Source organism: Trichogramma pretiosum, unplaced genomic scaffold, assembly GCF_000599845.2.
Source record: "Trichogramma pretiosum strain Unisexual culture from Peru unplaced genomic scaffold, Tpre_2.0 scaffold5, whole genome shotgun sequence".
Taxonomy (NCBI): Eukaryota; Metazoa; Arthropoda; class Insecta; order Hymenoptera; family Trichogrammatidae; genus Trichogramma; species Trichogramma pretiosum.
In genome coordinates this window covers 2,149,347-2,176,525 of record NW_019641672.1, presented here as the reverse complement: position 1 = coordinate 2,176,525, position 27,179 = coordinate 2,149,347, and positions in this window count along the sequence as shown.

Genomic DNA, 27,179 nt, shown 5'->3' with positions numbered 1-27,179 from the left:
GGCCATGTATAATTAACCTAGTAGTAAATACATCGAGCCGTTGCTTGGATTCTAAAGCATAGATATACACGTATAATATACAATTAACTCATTATCAGCTAATGCTCTGCATACACGTTTGTATACACGTATAAAAACAGGGTGTGTTGTTACAGACTCGAGGCGCAGAAAAAAGTCACCGTCGTCTATATATTTTACGGGCAAGAAGTCACTCGTTAAAATTACACGATTTCATTGATGGCTGCACTTTCGTTGCATCATTCAATACGCTACGGAATACTGAACGTGGATAATTCTCGCTTGCTCGACGCAGTTGAAACAAGTGCCAGATACTCGGTTCCATACGATGTTTTTTAATAAGACTAAAATTTTAATAGGTGAGAAAAATTATGTCGAACGGTAGTACTAATTTTGTCTTGGAAGAACGGCTCGCTAAGTCAATTTTGCTAGTCATAACATAAGCACGAGGGAAGATAGTTATTATTTTCCTTATTTTCTCAAGTCTATTCCTCCCAGTAAATTGTTTATGCGTACAATCGAGAAAGTATCGAAAATAAAATAAAAGTTTCCGAGCGATTGTTATGCAGAGGATGATAATGAAAACACTTGTATTGTTCAAAAATACGTCATCCCTACATAGTCATTGATCGATGACAGTCTAATAGAGGTCTTGTGAATAGATGCAGAATACGCATACGGTCTCGAAAATAATCAACGTTCCGAAATCTCCGAACATTGGCAGTGCATAGAATGCACTGGGGTGCATTCGGTGCACAATGAAGAAATAGCTGCCTTCATATGCGACGCACCCTTTCACGTCGACGCACCAGGCCTTTGAATTTCATTTTCCATTTCTACGTCTGATAAAAGTCATTACTGGCTAATACGTGTCAAGCGCAGGGTCGTAAAGTCGTCTACGTATTATAATGATAATTGGCCGACCCGGGGAGCGAGTGCAGCATCGACATTAAAAATCGAAAAATCGAAAAACAAGAGGGAGGTCTTATAATAGTCATTGAATATACGCTTCCATTGTGTATGCAAACGAGCAAAGGACATGGCCGCTGATGGTGCATCGTCATTCTCGTCATCGTCGGGCGCGTAGCTCATCAAGCTGCTCCTGCCATGCACTCCTACGCATATTGGCCAAATGGGCTTTTTGAAATGGACATTGGGCTCATTTCTCGACGCGCTTCGAGCTATTCGCGTTATAAACGCGAGGAAAATATCAGCCGGTCCGGTCGTTATATTCATTGTTTCGCTTTTCTCATCGAAACCATGTTCTCTGACTATAGCGTCCTCGAGCATAAACGACGCGATTTAAATGTAAAAATTTAATTTACAAAACCTTTGATCTAGCTCGTTTAATAGTCTCGATCGAATCTCAGTCGTCGATAAACATATTTAATATTTACAAAAAGTCTTTGATTGCGACGAAGACTGCGCATGTGTACGTATTTATATAGATACGTGTTACTGCGCCAGACGATTCGCGATGCATACTTCATACATGCGGAAGTGCCCGTTCGAATGACAACTTGAGTTTTGGTATAATCAGCCACTGCTCGAGTATGTATATGCGTACCCTCAGTGTAAAGCAAGTCGGACTTTTTTGTAATTTCAGTCACGCATGAAATACGTGCGAAGTGATCTCTCTTCGTTGGCTATACAGCAGAGACTCGAGACTCGATGTATTGGCTTCTTATTCGCTATCGGTCTCTATCATCGATTTTTTAAAAAGCTCACAGCGTGAGAAAGGTGTTACGCAGTCGATGCCATCGCCTCGTGTGTTTATATTGCCTATTGTCCACACTTGAGCGCGTACGTTCGACACTCAAAGTGTACAAGATAGAGCAATAGGCGTTGATGCATCTATGTACCAGATAAAATACTAATTAACCATTCAGAGCCTGCTCAATATTTGATGAATTTATTGCTTAACACTGTCTCAGTTCGTCTTTTAATTTTGTGTAGATACACGCATTGAGTAGCAGAGTCAAGTTTGAAATTGGCTACTCAATTGACTCAGCTAATATTTTGGTAAATAATCGATCGTTAAAAAAGACGCTACGGCATAACTCTTAATTTGCTAGTTCTGCTGCGCAGAACGAAATTGATAGTCATCTTAAATTACCATTACAAATCTGCAAAAACTCAAATTTCCATTTATTCCATTAAGCGCGGGGTGCGAGAATCATCGTTGCGGGATCACGCAAAATAGCCTCTCTGGTGCATTGAAAAGAATATTTTGAAACGAGCGCGGCGAGACCTCTAGAGACCATCAGGCGCAGTCATCGGGTGCGGAATCAGCAGCAGTAGCAGCATCATTTCGATGCAAAGTCCCTCATGCGCCCTCGAATCGCAATTGCCTCGGCCCGCCAAAAACAGCAAACGCAATTGTCGGAGCCGAAAATTCGTTGTTCTGCTTGTGTACGCGTGTTTCTGTATACAGGATAAACAAGTGCATGCGTAGTCGCCACCCACGCACATTCGCATATATGTACACGTATGCAATCATTTTATAATATTACATAGGGCAGTACTACGGGAGGAATACGGATTCGCATATTGCGCACCAGCTGAATAATGCATTGTTGACCCAGCTAATGCAACTGCCCTTCTAGGCGTGTAATTGGTCTGCGCCCGGGTATTGTCGAATTGTTTGTGAATCAAAGTCATCATCCGGTTTGGCGGTACATATCCTCTTCCCACCGGCGCGTCATATACGTACGATAAAATGACCACTCCGTGTCCTGATGATGGTGATCGCGATGACGATGATGATGATGTTGCTGAATTTTCACGCATGTTGACGTTGCGCACACAGCCGCTAAGCCGTCTGCAAACACGTTGCGAGAGTACGGGGGCGCGCGTGTATCATTTGTTCATATGTGCCGGTCGCGCGCGCGCATGTAACGTTACACCGGCTCTTATGCAACGCTCTCTCGCGGAGTCGCTGCGCCTCTGTCCGTGCTATTTGCCAGCGCACAAGTGCGCACACGCACAGACACATTGTTCTGAAATTTTGATAAGTTCGCACTCGTTACATTTTCCATCGCTGCACGGATCGTATTTGCTAAATCATGACTCCTCTCCGGCCGGCCTCTGTTTACGAGCATCTGCACGCGTAATTGCATGATTTTTTGATGAATGCGCTTTTAATTGCTCGGCGCGTGGGCGCTCTTACACTGCTCGTTCGATATTTATACGAATTTTCGATGAATTTTATAGTGGCGTATTTACAGGCTCGAAGCCGTTTGTGTGCGTCCCTCGCCGCGTTTAATGATTTGTGATGAATCATCATTGTTATCATTGCCAAGTGTACACGCATATATGAAGTATCAATTACACATGTACATATAATACGTGTAAAACCTGTCAAATACCGAGCTAATTATCAAATTTGCATATTCTTTATCAAGCTGAATTGCGATAGTAATTAATTTAATTACGCTGCTCATTGTACACGTATATAGAAATCCTTTAAGATGACAAGCTAATCGACGACGAGTCGAGATGAATGACTTAGTTTGAGCGCGCATCCACGCACACACGTGCAATCAAAAGCTCCGCGCACGCTTTCAATCTTTGCTAATGAACAATTCATTTTGCCCGACGCTAAAAGAAACTACTGCGCTACGAGGAGGACTGATGAGCAGCTTCTTTGCTCCTTTCTTTGATTGGCTTTAATTTCCAGCAATTATCTTCTCGCTTTCTCTCTTGCTCTTTGAGACGACTAAAGCATGTTTTTTAATTATCTTAAATTTGCGAATGCCCTCGGCTTTATGTATCGCGCTATTACAAGCGGCTCGCAAGTGTTTGTATATACATGCGCTCTGTTTATCGTGATTCGAGCTGCTGCTACTTATACGCCACCACTCGTATGAACCACCCACTTCTATACACTCTTGAATTTATAGCCTGATAAATACCATAAAGTGTATCGTCCCGCTGTGCGCATTATTATACCTATATAGTCAATCTTCGCTCCGATAAATTACGTAATCTCTTAGCTAGTCCTTACACGAGAGCATCTTCTCTTATATTAGCAATAAAAACAATTTACTGCGGCGCACGTGATATGTGCGTCTCGGGAGAGCGTAACAGTAGCTAGGTGCAATTATTGGCGTCGCTGCGAGCACGTGCGGCCGCTAGATTTCAATTTCATTTCCGACCTTTTAAAGTCTTTGCTTTGTCCTGCATGCAGAAGGTATTTCGCTCTTAGGCAGTGCGTTGACAGAAGGCGCCGTCCTCGTTGTCGATGGTCAAATTTGTCCTTACAATAATGTTCTTCGCACGTTCGACGACGCTCGTACATGGGGTGCTTTTCGCCCAGACAGATGCAATTTCTCGGCGCACGACCGAGAGCAAGTGGCATCGAATATCCGGACAAGAGGAAAAACTTTTTCCTATTCTAGCTCATCGATCTCCGAGCATAAGCGCCTCGGTAACACGACGGAACGGAAACTAAAGCTTTCTTGGCAAAAGGCGCGCTTCGAACGACCCGTCTTATCTGATTTCCGGCGCGAGGTGACCAGTTTCTCCGAGGAATATGACTTGGACGTGATTTCCCGTCGTCACTTTTCTTGGGCGAAAATATTTTTATGGTCGTACGTTGGCCCGTACACTTGACGTTAGAGGGTGGCGAACTCGCACACTCAGACCAGATGTATTTCCTTGGGAAACGACAGGACTTTTCGCTGCAGCCTTGTTATCTTTAAATTATATTCCCTCGCATGTTTCAATAATTTTATTTTTTTTTCTAATAAACTTTAATACTGTACATTTTCAATATGACATTTAATAGCTCTTTTCATTTTACCTATACTGTTTAAGAATAGGACGTTCGTAGATTTACTGTCTCGAAAGGCACTCGCGTAACCCAGGACTATTTTCACTGAAATGTACAGGCTTATTTTTGTAAACCAACGCTCAAGTTCTGTAAACTTTTAATCCATCTAAAACCCAGTGGTCCGTGCATGCGCACAGAAAGCTTCTCATGCTATCAGTGCGTCTCTAAGCGCACAGGGCCATACATCACACGCAAGGCCAGATCTTTCGGAGCTTTTATATTTTTCCGAATTGCCCAATGTAAACATTTCTTTTTTCTATAATACGCGTTAATCTTCGTGTAGGGTCCAGTTTTCGCAATAATTTAAAAGCTCTACGACAAAACAAGCAGTCATCGCACTGGAGTAAGCGATAAATTTTGACGTCACGCGCAACAAGAAAACTACGATACTGAGAAAATACACGTGTGTACTTGTGTCTTTTTGCTCGTTTCCGCTCAAAAAATTCAAGATTAAAAAAAACAATCCATATAGTTAAACCGATGAAACGATTTTGATGCATCTGATTATTATGAAATATTAATTCGACACATTTTCTCAGTAACATCTTGTTTCGCTTTGCATGAATTGAAAAAAAAATTTAATTACGCTGGTAAAAAAAGATGATCAGATCGATTGATTCAATTATATCCGATGCGGCGATTGTTTTCGAGGGAGCTGCTGATTATATCATAAGCGATACACAGAACGGGTAAAAAGGAGAAGATGAGAAGGATAAAAAGCTGTGCGAGTGAATTTGCGAAAGGAACGAAAGTGAAGAGATACAGCTTGGTAACGGAAGCGTTGATCATTGCATCTGAAAAATGAGCGAGAGTCGTAAAAAATTCATTAAAATCTCATCCAACTGCTGTACGGCATATAATAAAAGTATATTCGTATGAGATATAATAATAATAAGGATAATAATAATACGAGATCCCGCTCGATCGAATCCGTATACGAAAGAGAGCCGGAGAAAATAAGTGGAGAAAAAAAAAGACGCACGTGTATAAGTATATCGTCCGTAACGAGGCTCGACTCGGGCCGAGCCGAGGAGAAAATCGAAACGATACGCGATGTGTCTTATATCGAGTTGGAAATGGAGATGCAGGCGAGAGTATTGGTATAAGTTATAACATACACGTATATAGGCGGATAAAAAAGAGGATAAGAATGGAAGCGTATATGGGTACGGGAGAAGGAGGGCGAGCTGAGCAGCGCGCGCTTCATCATCGTCTTTCTACCGAGTGCGCTGGTTTGAAGGTTTCGGCTGCTGCGCTTGTTTCTTTAACGTGAGAGACTGCGTACGCCCGGTAGCAGCTCTCGGCTCTCGATATTATGTATCCCCCTCCTCGACGTTTATGCCTCTCTCTTCTTGTGTGCTGTTTTTTTGCGTCTCATCTTCTTTTATTCCACTCACACTCACGCACACCTGCGGATCTGCAGGGTCAGTCGATCAGGCCCCCGACTTCTCTCATTATCCCAGCTTCTGATCTTCTTGGGCTCTCTCTTATACTCGCTCGCTCGCTCGCGCACTCGAGATTTATATATACCTACCTATATAAGTATACGAAAACGCGGGACTCGTATACAGGCTTTATTTATCGCCGCAGTATAGATGTAGCTGCAGCGGCGGGTCAACGATCGCTCGGTGCGAAGGAACCCCGCTCGATGCGCGATGACTGCGACGCCGATGGTCCTGTATACACGCGCGTAAACAAACTCCAGTCGTGCCTATATACGTGCATGCACACACACACACACATATACCCTGGACTCGTTCGATCTATTATTATATGCGCATCGTAAAGCGATAGCGTGTATTTGTTTTATCTCTAACGCACTACTGAGATATTGCGCGGCTGCGGAGTCGTTTACGACTGCAAGACTGAATATCTGCCAACAGATACGTCTTTTTTCTTTGTTGATATATCAAGGATACGCGTCTTCCTTTTATTTTCTTTCTCGCTGCCTCTCTCGGGACATATATATGTGCACGACTACGACTTTTATCCGAGCTTATTTGAATTTTATTTCACTTTGTGCCTATACCCGATTTCAGATGCACCCTTCATTAACGGGATGTGGGTAAATCATACACGTATAAGAGATCAGGGTTTTCCTTACAGTAGAAAAGATTAAGGGATATAAAAATATTTTTAATTACACTCAAACGTTTCATAATTTATCCAATATCTATCTTTAATGCACTCTGCTTTATGACTGGCATTTTTTTCTTTTATCGGATACAAAGCAGGCAAAAATATGATAAGCCCTTTGATTCGATGAAAATTATGATTTCGTGCTCATTGTTCGTAAATAATTTTCAATCCGAAGCGATATGAAACAACAACGGAAAGCAGCAGTCACAGTATTTAACAGTTTATGTACAGGGATCGGGTGAGTAAGTGAAAAAAGTGACAAGTCTGACTTATGATGATAGCCCACTCACGGAGTCGCCAGCGCTAAAACCTACATAAAAGCCCGATAATGAACCGTTATGTGTACGCTTGGCTTGCGCATTGGGACACTGGGCCACGCTCGTCTTTACTACGGCAGCCGCAGCAGCAGCACAACAGGATAAAGGAGCCAGAGAAATGTTTATTTCTGACGCCTGCTTATAAAGTGTTGTTTCGTTCGACTTTCCGCGAATCAGCCGGGCATTTATGCTAATTGATAACAACCGTAATGATGGTATTAAGTATAAAAAAATATCATCGTCGTTTGATTATTACACGCTTTTTCATAATACGACTGCAGCAACGTTTCGCCGAATTAAAATTCAGTTTTGCTCAATTTTGCAGAAATCGCTTGGAAACACGCGCATATTATTACTTCGATCTGCGCTACTGACGATTTCATACGCTACTTTGGCACGAGCATCAGCAGCTCACATTTATGACCATCAGCGAGAAGTGTAATCCAATCGAAACAAATTAATACTCTGCTCGCAAGGATCGGCTTGCGTAGCCTATGAATTAATGAAAACCGTTATTTAATTAGTCATTTCCACGAATAGAGCAGAGCGAGCTTCGTGCCTATATAGCCAGTGCAGCTATATCGCACTACTCGAAATATAATATTGGCTGGTTGCGCTTGTGATCAGCGACGATCGCGACTAATTAGTCGGCATTGAGCATTTGACCAATAAACTACATAATGCCGTAATACTGTTAAACGTATGCTCGAGCCGAGCTGCTCTTCGCTTTTACCATTTTTTACTCTCTTTCTCTCAACTGCCCCTAATGTCGTGCATTGTGCGTGTGTGAGCGTACACGCAGTAGTTAACCCTCGACCCCCCGTTGCCGAGCGATAATAGTCGGCGTGCGGTGATCCATCTTTAGTCGGATACGCCAGTATTTGTGTTCTGCGACTCGGTATACGCTTGCACTGTGCGATACATCACTGCGGACAATGAAAAATCTCTCCAGCTTCGATAGACTCACCTGTACGATGCGACGTTGTTTTCAATAAGTTTGTCACTCTTTCATACCTTTTAGTAGACTTTTTTCAAAATTTCAAGCTCTCTGTATTATGGCATGGTTGCTAGTTTAATATTTGAGCTATTAGAATTATGAGTCAGAATTGTTGTATCCTTTTAATTCTAATTTATGCACTTGTCTTGAAAAATATGTGACTTTGCTGAAAAGAAAGGTAGGTGAAATGATCAGGCGACTTGTATTTTGATGTTAATTAAATCATGAGCAGGAGCGTCGAAAGGGCAAAGGGCTCGTGTCAAAACTGGGATACGCAGATCGGGCACGCTTTTGGGTACACATTGCACGTATAAAGGGCGGTGTTGTGTTCCTTAAGCGGCTCGCAACCAAAAAACACCAATTAATGAATTAATACAACCTGTATACTTACATTTATATTCGTACGAGTGTAGAGCTACGCAGGGTATAGTAACATTGAAAAAGAGAGAGTGAGCGAGAGAGAAAAAAGAACACAATTCGAAAATGCCTTATTAGTTCTTCTCCCCTTTGGCTTGGTGAGCGCCTACATGAACGTGTACGTGTTTATAACGCTGTATGTGTGTGATATGTGTATATGTAGCCAAAGCAGAAAGAAGCAAGCCAATACATCTATATACACAGAGAAGCAGTTATATTGTGAAACGTCGCTCCGTAGCCGTCGTCGTTCCCCCCCAGCTTACGTGCAGTGGCAGAATATAACTCGCATCAGAAAAGTACAGACGATCAAAAGGGGAGAGAGAGGGAGGAGAGGAGTAAAAGGGGATAGTCGTATTATATACTTACGCTCACCTACCTACATGGGGTATGTAGTAATACAAAAAAATAATATGGGGAGAATTGCGGAGAGGGGGAGAGGGGGGGTGCCCACCGCGGAGCGAGAGAGAGCTGCAAAATACGATGGGGAGAGCAACTACCGACGAGGACGACGGCGACGCGCACAAAACGCCATATGGTCGCGCAGGTGTACACGCGTAGTGGACTCTACGCTCCCGCGATTATTATTAGGCCTCTCTCTCTCTCTCTCCCTTCGTCGTCATTCACCGCGTCGTCTTACTCTCTTTCGCTCACTCGACGTATTATAGAATGAATTTATATTAACACGCTCGACTTTTTCATTCTTCGCGTTCCTCGCTGGATTTATCATTTAATAGTATAATAATATATAATGTGTGTTTACAACGCGATTCCGTCGCTATAATGCTCGTGTCTCCGTTGTGCGAGCACACAAAGAATTATTGTATCACAGCGCGCCGTTATACATACGTATACGTGCATAGTGCGTTCGTGACCCTTTTGGATCATTCCCATCTTGCTGATTAATCAGCCCGATGCGAGTTTGCTTGCCTTTTTTCCATCCTATGAGCGATCTACTTTTGACCTTTTCCTATTATATGCAGATATATCTGCGGATCGTCTCGACGCGCGCTCAACAAGCAGCGCCAACGGCTTCGATCATTATCTGTGGCCGTATAATATACCTATCGAACAATGACCTGTATGATACGTTTTTTATTCGAGTATTTCATCGCGTCACTCGTTGCATTGTCGAAATTGTATTGTAGCTAAGCTATACCACGATCGCATTGAACAAATTTTTATCGAAATTCGCGCACACGTATATGTAATAACCCGGCGTCGAACGGAGGAGCGAACGCGCGGGGGCCGGGCTTTTTTTGTCAATTGCCCGGCGCGGCGTTACCGCTCTGCCGGCTCGTTCGCACATAAAAGAGACTCGAGCTATTTTAAAGCAAGTGCTCCGAGTTATCTACTTAACTGCGTTATAACATTTTCGCCTGCTCTGCTCGCGTTATCGTCGACTGCACTGAAAATCGGCTTCGATCGCGCCCGAACTACGCTCGGCTCTGCGTATTTATTTTTCCAGAGACAAAGATAAAACGTAATTATACTTTTTATACTTTTTTTCAGTCCTGGGGATTAAATTGGCACGAAAATTATTATTGTTCGTAAATAATATCGCCGCTGCACACACATACGTACTCTTTGTTATACAATAGGCTATGTATATGTGACGTTTTTAGAGTAACATAATATTCACTTTTACGATGTCCAATACAAAACAGAGACGTTCCAGATATAAAAAGAATTATTCGTCGTTATATATAATATGCAACGGCGTCCCCGTTGATCTCTCCCCCTGGCCTTATTCTTTTCCCTGGTTAAGCTACCATTTTCGCGGCGTATTTCGAAATGGGTCGTCGAAAAAGTGAACAAAAAATCATCATGCTTTGTTGCAGGGGTCTCGATGACGTCAAGATCCCGAGCCCTTTCCTCGTTCGAGTGTCGAAAAATCGGATCCACTTAAACAGGCGTCACGCGATATGACCACCTGTGCAGCAGCGGTCAAACCTGCACGCGCAACATACGCATCACTTATCGCGATGTAATATCGTACTTATACAGTACGAGTACGGGGATGCATTAAACAACTTGGATTAGCATAGATCGATCGGCGCGTTCTCCCCCTGTACCTCGCGAGTTCGTAAAAACGGCAGCGTAGCAGATAGCGTTTTAGATAAGGTCTCGCGAAGCATTAGCCGTGCTTCTACGCACGAGCGCCTCTCCGTCCGAGCATCTATTCTCATTTTTTTACTTAATTCTGAAAAATCGGTTACGAGTTTATTTCGATACTTATACTATGCGATATTCACTGACGTATCTCCATAGATTGCATCGGTGAAAAAATTTGATCGCTAAACTCCTGCGCGTCAATTTATCCAATCATTAGCAATCATGCAACTTTCAATATATTTTCGCCAAGTCTAAATTCAGGAAATTGGTACTTTATAAACATGAGGGTTGCCAATCGATTGACTGATCAGGAGCAGGAAATTTATTTCGCACTATCGAACAAAGATCTCTATAATCAACATGTCAGTTGTCAAAGTTTAAGTGCTGTAATATCGTAAGCGTCGAAGGCCTATGTACAAGCCAAATTAAAGGTTCAATGCTTGTTTTCAGATGAGTTTTACATTTTTCAGCTTTTGTGGGTGTTATCTTCGGTGCGAGAGGGAAACATAACTCTAAAAAACAGAGAATGAAGAGAAAAGTCGCAGGGACGTGCTGTTTGTAAGAATGATCAAATGTAAAAAGTGATGCTGCACAGCTGCGACGTTATAAACGATTCTATGCCTCGTGAGTTGATGCTGATTCTTTTATATTAGCGTTAAAAAATCTTTTAAGGTAGTGTCAATATTCCGTTTGATAAAGAGGCTAAAATCAGCCCAGGATGGCGGCAAATTTCTGATGAAATGATTTAATTTTTTATCGATGCATTAAGTAATTAGCTTTGATATGTTGTGACACAGTTTTTCACCGAGCGAAAGTAAATAATTGACTTTGCACGCGATTAAGATTAGATCTTTTGAAGAGAACCGATTCGGTCGGGCACGAAGTTACTTTCGAACTATATATAAAGTCCGGTGCTGACTTTTAGCTACCGCCTGTTACTATTCTCAGAGAACGAAAAACAAAAAATACATGTGTGTCAAGTAGCCGTTTCTTTCTCTTTTTCTCTCTCTCTCTCTTTCTTGTGGTTGGATCACCAAACTGATCACTTGCTCTGAGCCGTCCCTTAATTTTTGCCTTCTCTCAACTCACGTATATATACTTCTACATAACATTTTATTTTTACTTCGACTGCGCCGAGTAACGTAAAAAGAAGGAAGAGATAGAGAAAGGACCGTAGCAAAGTGACTCATCGAGTTGAAACTTGCGTATCTTAAAAAAAGAAGAGAGAAAATCGTCTCTTTTTCGAACAAATTTATGTACGACCGACATTATAGTTTAATATCCGCTTTTATGCAAGATCTCATCTGAATTTTCAATGGTCTGGTTTGGGCTATTGATTTTTTCGTACGTTACGTGAACTTGTTTCCCAGATACGTTGTCGAAGCTAAATAAGTCGCTTGACAAATGCATCAGGAGGTGTGAACTCGATTCCACGTGCGGCCGTTTGTTACACGCATGTTTGACTTAGGCCTAGGCTCGAACAAAAGACGCCTGTACACCAGCGCGTCTGGGCCTTCGCGCGAGCTGCGATGGGAATCGAATTTTAGGCTTTATAAGCGTTTCGCAATATAACGAAGGCAGACTCGAGAGACGAGAGTCGATGGTCCTGCTTGAGTACCGTATATTTATCTCCTGCCTCGTATCTTCGAATTATCCGGGCGCATTAATGTTTGCCGAAGCAGCATTTCTCTTGGAAGCGACCGTGAATCATCAGCCAACGAGAATTAGAGAGAGCGAAGGAGACGTGCATTTGCCAAATAAAAGAAAAAAATAACACTTCTCTCGCTGGCAAAACGTAAACTTTCTTTTGTGCGTGTGCGTGTGTGTGTGTCACGACGCGCATATTGCGAACACGCGGCGAGTATGTAATGTAACGGGTTCGATGTGATTCATGTGGGCTGACGACTTTTAAAGCGACGCGCGACAGCAATGATTTTTCGATCCCGCCACTATTTGCATTGTATGTGTGGTTCTATCGCACATACTTGTATATTATTCCGTTCCAACACCTGCGCGGTACTTTGCGAAACTACTTGTGCCACGCAAGCTCTCGATTTATTTGTAATCCAATTTTAGATTATAAATAGAGAAATGATTGTTTATCGCGAGTGCAGGAGTATTTATGCGCGTAAGACGAGTACAGAGCTGTAAGCAAAAGAGACGAGCGCATGTACCTGCACAGATGGATCGCGTATTGTTCAATTGTTTCTGTGAGTAGATGACCTAATGGTCGCAACGAATAGTCTCGCAGCTGCAGGTTCAACAAGTGCCGTAGAATTTATCATTTTTTAGCAAGCCTCGGTGAACAATTCAGTCACTTGCTTCATTGTGTATACGTACACGAGGCTAACGAGACGTCGAATTTCTTTTGAAAATTAACATTTTGCGTTGTGCTCCCCCACCGTCGAACCTCAATCAGGAACGAAAGAGTCAGCTTATTTAGAATGCGCGCACAAGTTCACGAGTCGTTTGTCGAGGTTAAGGTCCAAACAAAGCGACGGATGGCGCTCGAGCGTGAGTCCAACGTATCGCGCGCACGCAACTCTGCGCTCGCCAAGGAGTAAGACATGATATAGGAGGGTCGTTTGCGAAGCAGCTAGGGCATAAGGGATTATATACTCGTTGGCGCTCCGCGACGATGGTCAAAACGGCGCAGCGAGCCGTAAAAAAATCAAAGCAGATTACGTACGCCGATGGGGGTGGTGCGCTTACGGTGCATTCGTGTACTAGGCTCGAACTCGCTAGCTTATGACATATTCTATATGGCGGCTCTAGTGCTATTATGCACGCTAGACTGGCTGATCGGCAACGCGTAGCTCTGCAATGCTCCACGCCAACGTTTGCTCTTGCTCTTCGACCTTCTGTACGCGTAGCATTATAAGAGGATCTGCGCATGCAGAATATTATACATGTATATATATTGAGCCGAGTTTATGAGCTACTTATATGAGCGTCGAAAAGTCGTAAAGTTTTATAATTCAAGCATGATAATAGTATTATTAGATGTACGCACGCTTCATCGAATGCTGAACTCGCGTAATGTTTTCATGCTTGTTTTAGATAATACCCGCACCGAGCTATTATACACCTTGTTGAATCTATGAATATTTATTCTATGCTAACTCACTTGAGCTTTTAACTTTTTTTTTCGCTGCTACTACCAAGCCATATCATAAAGTCGAGTTATAGAATCGATGAAAATAAGAGCTCCCACGCGACGACGCCAGGCCAGCCCATTTACCCTTGGCGAAAAACTAGACGTGTATAGCCGCGCGCGCTTCATATATATATATCGGGTGTCAGATGCTCGCTATCAATGATAATAAAAATAAGGTCCGTGAAGAAAAGCGAGCTCTAGCGTACAATCTGGCCAACTGGATCGGAACGACAGCTTTTCGTACACCGTACTGCGAGTGCTAGGCTCAGCTCGTCGGCGACGGACTGGCCGTATATGTCACGACGTGGCCGATGAAAAAGGGACGAAACGAAATTTTACGAGCTCGACTTTTCTTCCCTTGGCTTTTATAGCTTTCATACGTTATATACAAAAGCTCGTCCAGCGATGATGTACAATATGTATACCGTATCGGAACGTGTTGCGTTGACGGCGATCGTATATTACGCTCAGCAGCATCAAACCGCACGCGCATAATTACGCGGTTTTTTCGCAACTTCATTTTCCTGCCCATTAACACCGTTGCTTATTTTTTCATTATAATTTTTAGAACATTGCATCACTTTTTTTTATCGATCGACAGTTTATCAAAGAAGCCACATTTTTGACTCGATGACTGTGAGAACACGACCATGTGATTTCGAAATTATGATGTCTTTGCATGTTCACGGCAATATGGCGTTTATATTGTATATAAATCATTGCACTTGTTGGAACGACGGTAATGGGATATATTCCTACTACTCCTACACGAGTAAAGGTAATGGTCGTACGTCCGCTAAATTTACCTGTGAATCAGCATGCTTACACCCACACCGGCACATTATTTACCCTTCGGTTCTCATGGGCTGGCTTCGATTAAAAATTAAACACCTCCGAACGATTCTCGTGAATCCTTTTCTCACTATGACTTTTCACTTATGCGTCTTCAGTTATACGTGCACTATATCATTTGCCTCCGCTTCTCAGCTGCTGCTCGAAATCTACGTACGAAAATCATGTACTATGAGGTATACACACCCAGGCATTTACGCCGGCACGTGCGCGTCATTATTTGTATACTTTACTCCATTTATATGAGTGTATTTTTTCCCATACGTATCAGCAGAACGCTACTACCTTACTCGGTCGATAATTATTATATACGCGTATAATGGTCAGCAATTCGCCACATCAGTATAATTCGGTCGATTCTTATTCGATGCGAATTCGGATACTTGATTTGATTTGAGACATGGGAAAGCGCAAACACGAGCAATAGGTAAGATATTACCCGATCAATTAATTGGACACTTATAATGCGGACTTGCACGAACTATCTCATAAGGTGAAATACGATTGATTTTCAAAGAGCAGTTTGGAGTTCACAAGGTATTATTCAATAGCGAATGAATGTTGGCTTTGCACAGTTTCGACCTGGTCAAACAAACAGAGTGCTTGGAAAATTTTACCAGCTGTAGAGAAATCCGATTTTCGTCTTGATGGATAAACGAGAAATGCACTCGTGTATAACGACGTATAGAATCTTGTCATCAAACACATCGCACAAAGTTATAATCTCGTATAGTTTTAAGTCTATAGATAGTTTCGAGCATAGTGGACAGTCGGTAAGAGATCGAGTATATACTGCACGTAAGCTTTGCATCAATACAGCGCTAAATCTGACGAGGCGGCATCACAATATAAACCGAGTACGTATATATATAGAGTAAAGTAAAGAAGAGTAGAGGGAGAGAGAGGAGAGAAGAGAGTCAGCTCGGACTCTTGGGCGCAGAAGCTAGTAAAACAAGGAATATAATCTGGTATATATGCAGGCGGCCGGTCGCGCGGGCGTTTTCATCGTCCACTCGAAATCAAGGAAGCGTGAAAAGTGGACACGAATGAGCGTATTAAGAGCCGGCCGCTTTCCATCAGCGTATAAAGCTCCATGCTGCGGTGCAGAGAGAAAGAGATTATACGGCAAATATGTGTATACGCGTATCATCCCTTGCTCTCGCACGCCCGATACGCGTACTGTACGTAGCCAAGCGTTAGATTTACAGAGGAGAGACGCACCAGCGATCACAGGTGAGAGTTATCAAAATTTAGAGCTGCTGTCACGGCCTACGCCGACGATGATGGCTGAATGGCCTCTTGCATCGTATCAAAAATTATTTTCACCGGCACGCCACGCGTTGCGGTGCGCTACTGCCGTACTCTACTCGCCGAGCAGCCATTGTCTGCGTGTGTGAGATAGGACTTTAATGACGCGAGCTCGTGAAGGATTTTTTTATTATTTTTATCTGTGAGATTGACGCTCGTTCGTTCCTCGAGCTTTCGAAGAAGATCGTAAAAGAGCGCCTCTTTGCGGAGCAATTTTATCTCGAGCCCCGGGAGAGCTTGCGGCCGCTCAGCGAACGACAAAAAATTTTGCCGAGTTTAATCTAGAGAAAAAGAGAGCGAGAGAGAGAAAGAGAGCTGCTTTGAACGCTAAGAAGGTGAATGTCATATTTTTTTTTCTTTCTTCTTTGTGAGGATTTGGTTTGCACCTAGCTCTCGTGCTAAAATATTTTTATATGGAATAGAGAAAATTTAATTACAAAAAGCTGAAGGAAGATTAATGTTTCGAGCGTTGGACGTTTTACGATTGAACTATATTAACTTTGGCTGCAGTGTCAATAGCCTCGGAAACGATAATAACGAAGTGTACGTCTCGCTACGCGCTAAGCATCGGCAGCGGCTCGTACAGTTTTGCAAACACGCTCGACGCGCGTGCATTATCTCGAGCGGCATAGATGAGTATATTATAAAGCCTCGCGTTGAATCGCGTCGCGCTTATAGAGACTTGCACACGGAGCTTGCAGCCGCTTAATACGCGCGACCCTCCGCAATAACATTAACGCGTCGCGCCGACGATTATTGAAAGCCTCGGCATACACAGAGCCACCGACACATATACATTATATGCGATGTCGAGTGTACAACGGAAGCCACCACGTGGGAAATTCAATTTCCCGCACAAACATCTTGATCTTAGACGACGACGACAACTAAAGTGTAAGTATAGCTCGAGGCTCGGCGCCTCCCGAGCACGAGGATTAGTCATCGCGGTAGCCGTGCTCCGAGCTTTTGCAAGTTGTGCGCCCGTGTCTGTAGTTACGTTGCCGCTGCGTCGTCGCCGTCGTCGTCGTCGTTTTCGTCGCGCGATCTCTATATTTACGTACCAATAAGCACGAAATTGGTCTAACGACTGCTCGCCTATAGCCGGGCAATCATGTGTAATTGAATTCATCTCGCTGTGCGCGCATCAACGTCAGACTGTGTTCGCGCGTGTACGCTACATTATACAGTGCCAGATAGCGCATATGAATATTCAATTCCTTCAATTTCCTTACGAGAAACCGAGAGAGCGCTTTGAGCGGGCTGCTGCCCTTTAAGACTGAGCAATACAACAATGACTGTAACTTCGTTTAGAGAGTGCTATTTTTTTTTATTCTTCTTCTTCTTCGAGTTCGTTGTATAATTATGATTTACCATATACTGCTCTTTACTATAATGAACTCCTCACATGCTAAAATACTAATTGCTCAAACAAACTATTTTTCGGTGCATTAATAATTGAAATACTAGAAGATGTATTCGTTTCGGCGTTGGTCGTTAACAATCGTTTTTATTATAAGGCGTAAATAATTTTTTTAGCAATACCTAGTTCATTGTTTTGAAAAAATTACTTATCGCAAGTTTATATAGATCACCCTAGTTTAGTCTTGCATGGAAAATTTAATTATGAAAGTGTTCTAGTATAATTACACGTTTTACTGGCATTAAATAATTATCCAAGTTCACTCTTGATCAATTTTTTTTTTTAGAAAAAAAGTGTCCATGGCACTAAATTGGTATAAATAAAAGCATACAAATAGAGCTTATTTATGAATATTAAGTATGGCTAAGGTGCGTAAAAATTATTTTTAATAGCAGTTGTAGAGACACTTCTTCCCAACATAGTATAGAAACGTTGTAGAGTACAACAAAAGTATATGAAATCAAGCCGTTTTAATAAGTCTGCTTAACAATGAACTCAACGCGTTGTGACCACTCAAACAGGATACGCGGGCCCTATACAATACCTAGAAAACATGCTAAATCTTGGCAAAACCAATCCATAAAAAGCCGCAAAGGAAAATGCGCCGAACCGAGATAATCGATGGTACTGTATAAGTGTGTTGTAACTTAGTGTACGTCATCGTTGACAAAAGCTCTTTGAGCGGAGCATATAATAAAAAGATCGCTGCGTACAAATCGTGAAACAATGAGTTATCCCGAGCATGTCGCTACAGGTCGCGTGTGCGTTTTTTCCTCTGCAACTCAACACACGCGTATAAATACATTTTCACAGTCGCGCGGAGAAAGAAATAAGGAGCGATCGCACAACACATTGTATTTGCGCACAAGTCAGACACATAGAACTCGGTATCGCGTGATTATGTGGTCACGTGGCGCGCGCGCTTCTGCCCGCGCTCCTGTGCCCGCCTAAGCCCTCGTGGCCCGATGATATTATATTCGCGCGGAGTTGCACTGTACGCGTAGGCGTGAGGGGTGGATTATTCCTATATAGCTTTTACGTGTTTGTGAGCGGACAACCTCTCGGCAGAGTATGCGATTGCAATCATTGGCTTTAAGCACCACGAGCTGTTTACGCGAGCTTTTCTCGGTTTGCCACACCGAACTTATATGCCGCGTGTTACACGCATGTGATCGGCTTATGTGCACGTGGGTGACTGCAAAATTGCCTTTACTAGAGCCTCGGCATTGCCTCATCGGAAAGTTGCTGCAGAAAATACACCGAAATTATAAGTAAACAGTACGAGCTTTGATGTTTTTACGGATATAATCACGATAATGTTTTCGAAATCGTCATTTCCGTTTGCTATTGGTCGGGAGCAAAATTAACAAAAATATCGAGCATTGCATATTCAATCAAAAGAGTAAATCATACCATGTTTTCAAATTTTTCCGGGGTACAATTAATTAACGTTACACGCATGACTAATCTGGTACCCACCTTATTCATTTAATAAAGTTTTAATAAGGTACTATAGCTTCGGTTTGTACACGGAATTGTTCATAATGAAATTCACATACTTTATGAAGCGTATACAAAAAAAAACAACTAAATTCGCCAAGCTGCAGGGAGTGAACCTAGTACGGTTGTTTATTTTTCTGTTCAACTCGTTACATGAGCTCGCGTAGCGAAAAATTACCCCTTTATCTTAATTTTTCGGAACGAGTTTACGTTTATACAAAGCCATTTGAAAAAGGGTACGTTTCTCTCGGCGCTTTTTTGTCGTTTTAAGCGTTACTCCACAGTTGCGTATGCGCCCACATTAACGCGCAACTTTCATTAGTTAACATAAACGTTACTCGTGCGAGCGATGAAGGTTTGGACAAAAAAAATATTTTCCAGATTCTCCAGAGCGTTAAAAAGAGTAAAGCTGCGTAGGCGGCAAAAATGCCCGTAAAATAACACTCGTGTAATCAAAAAACGTTTGCGAGAAAGAGGAGAAAGGAGAAAAAAGGGATAAATCTGAATGATCATTGATCAAGCCAAGCGTAACGCGTGTACATACTGGCACGCACATTTGTGCAGCTTTGTTGTACTACAATCAAAATTAGCCTTGTTAATTAGCTTTCGGATTCGCAGCAGCCAAGATCGCTCGTTTTGCACGGCTATACAGCTTTACAACCATTGTACCCACGCATGTCTGTTTCGAATTTTTTGTTCGGCAACAAAAATAGAAGCAACGACTCTCATCTTTTCTCGTGATAATTATTTGCATGCTTGCGTAGGCGAAGACATCGTCGACCAATTGAGTCACCTACTGGAAAACTATAGCGAATAAATTTATGACTTTTATTATCCTCGAAAAAGTTAGAAGCGAAAACTGATCAACGTGCTGTGTATTCTGCACCACCGAAAGCGTAAACATTTTATTTACTCACACGATGAAAAAGAGAAGATAAGCGCGAGAATCGGCATTTTGTGCAAATTGAATAAACGTTTATAGCGGCGTATGCGCGCTATCTTTCTTGGAAGAAAAATTACCATTTTACGACAAAGAGTAGCACGCACGCAACTGAAACGAGGCAATACGACGAGACTGCTAAAAAATCTATATTCTATAACTGCCTTGGCGTTTCACGAGGACACAAATTATTTATGTCTGAATGCAAAATACATTTAATATGCGGAGTAATATAGCAACATAACAAGCACCCGCTTTTACCTATCAACTCACGGGGTAAAAAATTTAACAAGATGATCTTTTTTTCATTCATTTCCATGCGCTCGTACTTTTTTATACCGCTGCTCCTGCGTAATTGTTCAATATACTCGCAGATTTTCTATTCTCTCGCACTACATGGCTCATCGTCCATGTATATCGGTATCGTATATCGGTATTATGTACAAACTGATGGTTATATAGCTCGTATTTCAATTGAAACGAGGGGTAGCGAGCAAAACGAACAGGTGAAATTCACTGTATCAGGGGTACAAGCTTACTCGCTACAATGGAAATTCTATATTTATAAAATTATGCAAAAAAGTGCACAAAATATCTATCATAATTAAGTCGTGTACGTGAAAAAGGTACTCGGCAAAATTTGAAAAATACTGATCATGCACATGGGCGTATATCACTGAAACATTCATCGAGTGTTAGGAGCGGACACGCGCAACAAGCAATTTATTTTCGGGGCTGCTTTGGAACGTATGCGTTAAATTTGAGCGAGTTCAATGAGCCGACGGAGGCCGTGTTTTGGGATTTCCCGCAGCAATCGAAGCTCTGTTGCTTTTTGTTTTTTCCACTTCCGATGTTACACGTATGCACCGCGCCGAATGAGTTTTCGCGGTGACAATTTCGAAAAGCTCGACTCTCGCTCGCGATGCACTCGACGTCATGAATTATGGCCCACCTTTTGGTACTTCGGACGTGTGTATCCTGATGCTCGCGTCCCGATATATGTGCGAAATCATCGCTCTCAATGGAGAAATATCGTCTATAGGGGAGCAGCTCTGTTATGGGGCTTTGTAGTAGCAGCCTATCCTGCCTGTCGAAGTTTCATACAATAAAAATGATTGATTAAACTTCTGAGGCGATTCAGACGGAAAATATATAATACAGTCATTTCGTCCTGGGCAAAACGCGATGATTTTTCGAATCATTGATTAATTAGGATCTATGTAGATTGAAAAAGGTAACTGCTCATTTAAGCTGCAACAAAAATCCTATGATAACTCTCACAATCTAAAGTTTTTTGATTTACATTACTCATTATTTCTTATACGAATTTATATCATCATCATAGATAGTCGTAATATATTAACCGATAAATGTTTGCTTCGGTCTTGCGAAAAAATTATAAGTTTATGAAAAGGTTGATCAGTTTGATATTTTTTAGATTCAAAGAAAAGTTTGATGATACAAACCCATTAAATTATAGCATAAGCAGAAAAAAACCCCAACATCAAGATTGGCCTCAATTTATCCGTTGTGACAGTATAATCTTTAAAATCCCACGCCATCGAAACGAGCGAGGGTCTGGATTCGAGGCCCGCATCTTCATCATTTAAATCGTGAATGCACCCCCGACGCGGAGCAGCGATCGAAAAAAAATCTAATTCGGTTTCAAGAGAGGCTGCAGTTAATGATCTATAAATCGTAGTCAACGTGCGTATACACGTACACCTGTCAAGATTGTAAGCCAAGTATTTGTATGAATCTTTATGAAGAGGGTGGATTTTTTCCTTATTTAAATGTGCATTGAAGTCAGTTATTAGGTCAAGATAACGTAGTGTTTCAAATTATCATGGGAAGTTTAGATGTTAACAAGAAACGAAAACAAGTTAATAATTAGATGAACTAAAATTGTTCGAAAAAATGTTTAGAATACGGCTGATTATCGTCGTGAGATGTTTTATAATTCGTGTATTTTTTTCAGACTATGAACGGTTTCGGTCAATGTGCTTTGAAATCTGGCTATAAAAATGGTTAAAGACCTCTGAGAGGACTCATAGAATTTCTGGACCTATGCAACATAAAATAAGGTTACATGGGTATAAGCAAGCGATTGCGATTCGCGCGGGATTCCGTGTGTTGAACACCTATGAGTCGTCTGGTCTCTTGGTTTTATCGTCGTCTGGTTATAAGTCGCGCAATGAATTTTCGATTTGGACGAGTGCAACCAACATGCAGTCCGAGAGGTGTATTCATCGGTTGAGTCAGCATCATAGGTGTATATATATAAATTCAGGCATTTCTCGACACCGTCTATAGGCCATTTTTAGCCACTTATATACTTATATTCGTGACTCATGCAAGGGCCGACCGATGCTTTTTGCGTTGCGATGTATCTCATTTACCGCAGCATCTCGACTGCGATGATGTCATGATTATTACGTGCTCGCGAAGCCGTAAAATTGACAAGCTTCGGCGTGACTTTCTAGCGCGCAGTTGGGCGAATAATATTCTCTGGCAGCGTTTGGTGACCTTAAAAAAACGTACCGACTGGCACGACGAAAGCCCGCCCCAGCAAAGTGCAGCGCAAACCTTCGGTAGGAATGTAAATTGCACACCCATGTGCACGCGCGTCTGGCTACGGCGCACCACCTGCAGTCGGCGGGTGCGCATATATACGCAGCCTTCTCGGAATGTAATGGCTGGCCGGCGCATTATGCGCGCGATGAGTCATACGCGAAATGCAGCTCTATGCAACGGTGCCTCTCGTGGCGCCCCGCGCTACTTGCGATCAACCCTTTTGCCGGCCTCCTTTTTTTTCTTCATCCTCGCGCGCTGGCACGTTGCGACTCGTTGCAGTATATAGTTGCATCGTCGCGCATCATGTACATTAGTCATCAAAAGACGGGGTCGTCTACCTCGAGCTATTTTTTCCTCCTGCTCGCGGCGAGCGTCCCCGCATCGATTTACGTGCTTATACGCACGCGCGAACCTTCGCTTCGCCTTATAGCAGATCTAAGCAGTAGCTCGCGCGACGGGGTTATAAGATACGATCTGGCGATTCCCGCATTGTGATGCGTTTTCAATGTGCACACACTAGTAGGCACACGCGTACATTTCTTTTATATGTGTGTGCTCGTTGCGGTTCTTTTCTCTTTTTATTACTCTGTAATGGATTGTGTGGAGACTTTGACCAAGAAAAGCAGCGACGAGGACGGTTATGTGCATGTGTCCGTGCCTGCTGCTCGATACAAGTACGCAACGATCCTTGCAGGGCGTGTATAAATTATTCCGTTAATGTACATCGGTCGCGCGACTGCCACTCTGGAACATAATTACCCCCATCGATGCTTACATTTATTTTCTCTCTCTCTCTTTTTTTATATCATTTTCACGCAGCGTACGCAGGTATATATCACCCCGAATGCAATATGCGCGCAGCGCACGTAGTTATTTATTTTTTTCGCGTAATTCGATCGTTATTATGCTTTCGCGATAAGGTTATTAGTTTTTACTAAGAACAATAGGTCGAAACATCCCGTACGAATACGTTATAACTACGAATGGAATTCTTCAAGTGCTTTGAATAATTCAATTTCAAGAAAGATGTTCCGCACATGCGGCGTAATGGATTTTGATTGACACGTAAGCCATGGTGAAATATTCAATGGATAAGGAAAGTAACCGGCGCACCAAAAATATCAAAGACTCTTTTGCGGCTTGGAGAAAGAGCAGAGCAAACTAAACGTAGCTAGAAGAAGCGATAATAATTCAGGGACATTTTGGCGAGAATCGCGAAGAAACTTGAAAGTGCAAACTCTCGACTAGACTGCGCCATTAAAATTATGCCTTCGCTCGGGCTCCTTTCGTACATAAATATAGTCGTATACAATACATGCATTAACAAAGGGACATGGCGCAGTGCGACGAGAATGACGATTTCTCAATCCGAGCGTGCAGGAGCCCGGGATAGGTGTATATAAGACGCCCGGCACTCTATGTAGAAGGAAATTAACTCTGCATGCCAAAGTCTCGCTGTGCGCCTCTGTCTGCGCGTTGCGTCGTTTCCGCGTGACAACTCCGCGAAAGGGCCCAATTAATAATATCGTTTGCCGAGCTATAGACAGCTCGAGCGCGTTGCAAGTCGTGCAGATGCCAAGGGAGTAAAAGCTCTCGTTTGTTTGGCAGGGAGTAAGGAAAGAGGGAGACGTAGAAAATACCCATCGTTCCGAGGCACGCGCACCATAACCAAGAATACAATCAAACATTAACCCTTTCTGCTTATACAATTCGCACTCGCAGCAGGCATGTGTGTACGTACGATTTGTATACGTGTATATATGCCTATGCTCAGCCGAGTAAAACGCGCGATGTGCTTGCACGCGCGCTTTATATTATAATAATGTGCGGCGCTGAATAGAGAAGTGCGTGCGTCGCAGTGGCGACGCGACACGGCCAAATCGCTTTTCGTGAAGCTCCGAGCATGTGTAAACGTACACACGCACACACACGCACACGTATTTACTATGTATGTTACGCGTGTTTATGATAGGTAGAATGCGGCCTGTATCAAAGGCGTGATCGTACAGGCTTTGTTGTGGCGGCGGCGACATTTTAAGTGCTTGCAAGTTTTACATTATAAAATATTCACTCGATACATCAGTTTGACATATATCTCCCAGTGCTTTCATAATCAGGCCCTATAAAAAATCACGCAAAGCTTGTGTCAATTAATTATTTGATTTGACTTAATTATCAAAATTATGTTTAACTGATAAATTTTTCAATAAATTCCCGCAACTTAAACTTGCGGATCCAAGAGACGATATTGAAATTAATTAACAGGATGGAATGACGTGAGCAAGAAAAAAAGGAAAACATAATTTACATGCATGAGCATTGAATTCACTTGTTACAGGTTAAACAAAGAAATGTACAAACAGCACGCAGGGTTTGGCACAGGACACATGCATATCTCGAGGAACAAGTAAATCCAGGTAAATACAGTTGTTTCTTCTTAATTTATAACCATAGATAACCGCTTAGCATAACGTTGTGAAATGGCAAGTGTATCCTTTATGCAGATATGCTCGAAAAAGCAGAAAAATTAAAGATCATCGTCGCCGACCAGCTCGTAAACGCGTAATTAAGTATTCCTTTGGAAGGCGCGCAAAACTAAAACAACCTCGCGCTAAAACACACTTTCCTTCACGCGCAGGCTTATCTTTCTCGCTCTCTTAGTCTCTTGCGAAATATATATGTAAGGAATAAAGCGCGACTTTTGCATATAGATAAAGCCCCAGGGACACAGATATACGCAAAGGGTGAGAGAGAGAGAGAGAAAGAGAAAGAGCTGCGCGCATAGACACTTGCTTCAGTTTTGTACGCCAGCATATAGCGTCTTTTATGAAAGCACTCGCGACTACGATGACGCCAGGGTAAACAACTTGGATGTTTCTGTCGGAAAAGTGAAAGAGAGAGAAAGAGAGAGAGAGAGAGAGAGAGAGCGCAAGAGAATGAAAGTCGTCTGGATAAATTTTCGTATGTATATCTAAGGATATGTAGGAGAGATTACGAAAACGCAATCAGCTTCGACAGAAGCGAGCAACTGATATTCGAAGGAAGCTCGAGTCTCGCGTTGGCAGAGAGAGACAAGATAAACATCTTACAAAACTATGCCTCGGTTTACTTGCAGGGTGCGCGAAAAAAAGTCGCTTTTATATAAGCACAGTCGGCTTCTACGTTTTCCTTCTTTTCCTTTTTTTCTGCTTCGTCGTCGCTTATTTACATTTGCTCACTGTAAGCTAGGTGCCCAGAAAAAAAGAAAAAGCTCAAAAATGTGCATTCGTGCTCTCGAATAAAAAGGATCGCGCTGAACAACGCATCTTTCGAAGATAATACGGTTTCCTATTAAATTTTTGTTAGTTTTTAATTTACGTTTTTTATCCTAGTTGTGCTGAAAATCCGCCGAATACTTGACGCGCTTGGCGTGAACAAAGTTTCGCAAAAAGAAAAAAGTATTCCCAGCAATTACGTCTGCAGTGTGTGCGCTGCTGTGCAAGACCAAACTTCTTGACGTCGTCGCCTACGGCCTTTTCCCATACATTTGCAAACTGGCGGGATCGAAACGCTCCACTTGTTCGACGAGCGTGGATTTTAGTCTACGTAATATAAAAACCCCAAGTATCTTCCATATGTGCCACCTACACCCTCCGTTTGTGGTACCTATACTTTCTTGACCGCATCTTTTGCAATTCCTCCAATTTCAACCTATGTCTTACTTTTTTCTCCTTTTCTGTTCTTTACGAGGGGTGAGGGTACAGCAAACAGCAAGAGTATAATAAATGCGTGTTCTCTCGCACTGCGTGAGCGTTTACTCGCATGTATACGTGGACGTAGCCGATGATCGGTGCATATGTGTGCTACGTACACATACATACGTACTTGGCAACTTTCAATTTCGCTGCACGTGCGAGAGAAGTCACGAATGTATACGCGAAAGGAAACGTTCTCGTACTCGCGCGCAGAGGGTAGTAATTTGATTGCGTACGACCGTATATAGGTTTGCACGGCGATTCTCATTCAGAGACGCTTTGAGAATTGACCGTTAAGGAAAAAAATGAGAAAATTCACGTCTGCGCCATGATTGAATTTCTAAATTATTGGCTTGCGTATGCCTATCTATACGGGAGCTTGTTTCTAATTGATTCTGGCCCCAGTTGAAAATTAAAGTATAAATATTGAGATGAGAATTATAAAATGGCTACTTTTGTACGTATTATGAGACTTTCATTATTTATGCTTTGTGCAAGGACCTTACATTATCTTAAGAAATCATACGGTAAAATTTTATTAAAATTTGTAATAACTCAATAATATTACTGATTCAAAAATTGTTATCTTCAAGTACACAATTCAAGTTTGTCCCCATAGATGTACTGGTATATTCCTCATATTCCCTGTAATTCAATTTGAAGATAACAAAATCTCACTTGCGGCGTTAAACAATGTTCGACCACAACGATTAATTGCCGGAAATGACAAGAATTAATTCATTAAAATGATACGTGAAAATTAAATGTCATAATGAAACAAAGATGCAATTAGTCCCATATAATATGTAACATTTTGTCGATTTCACAAAAGATATTATGTTGAAGAAAGACCAATTTAT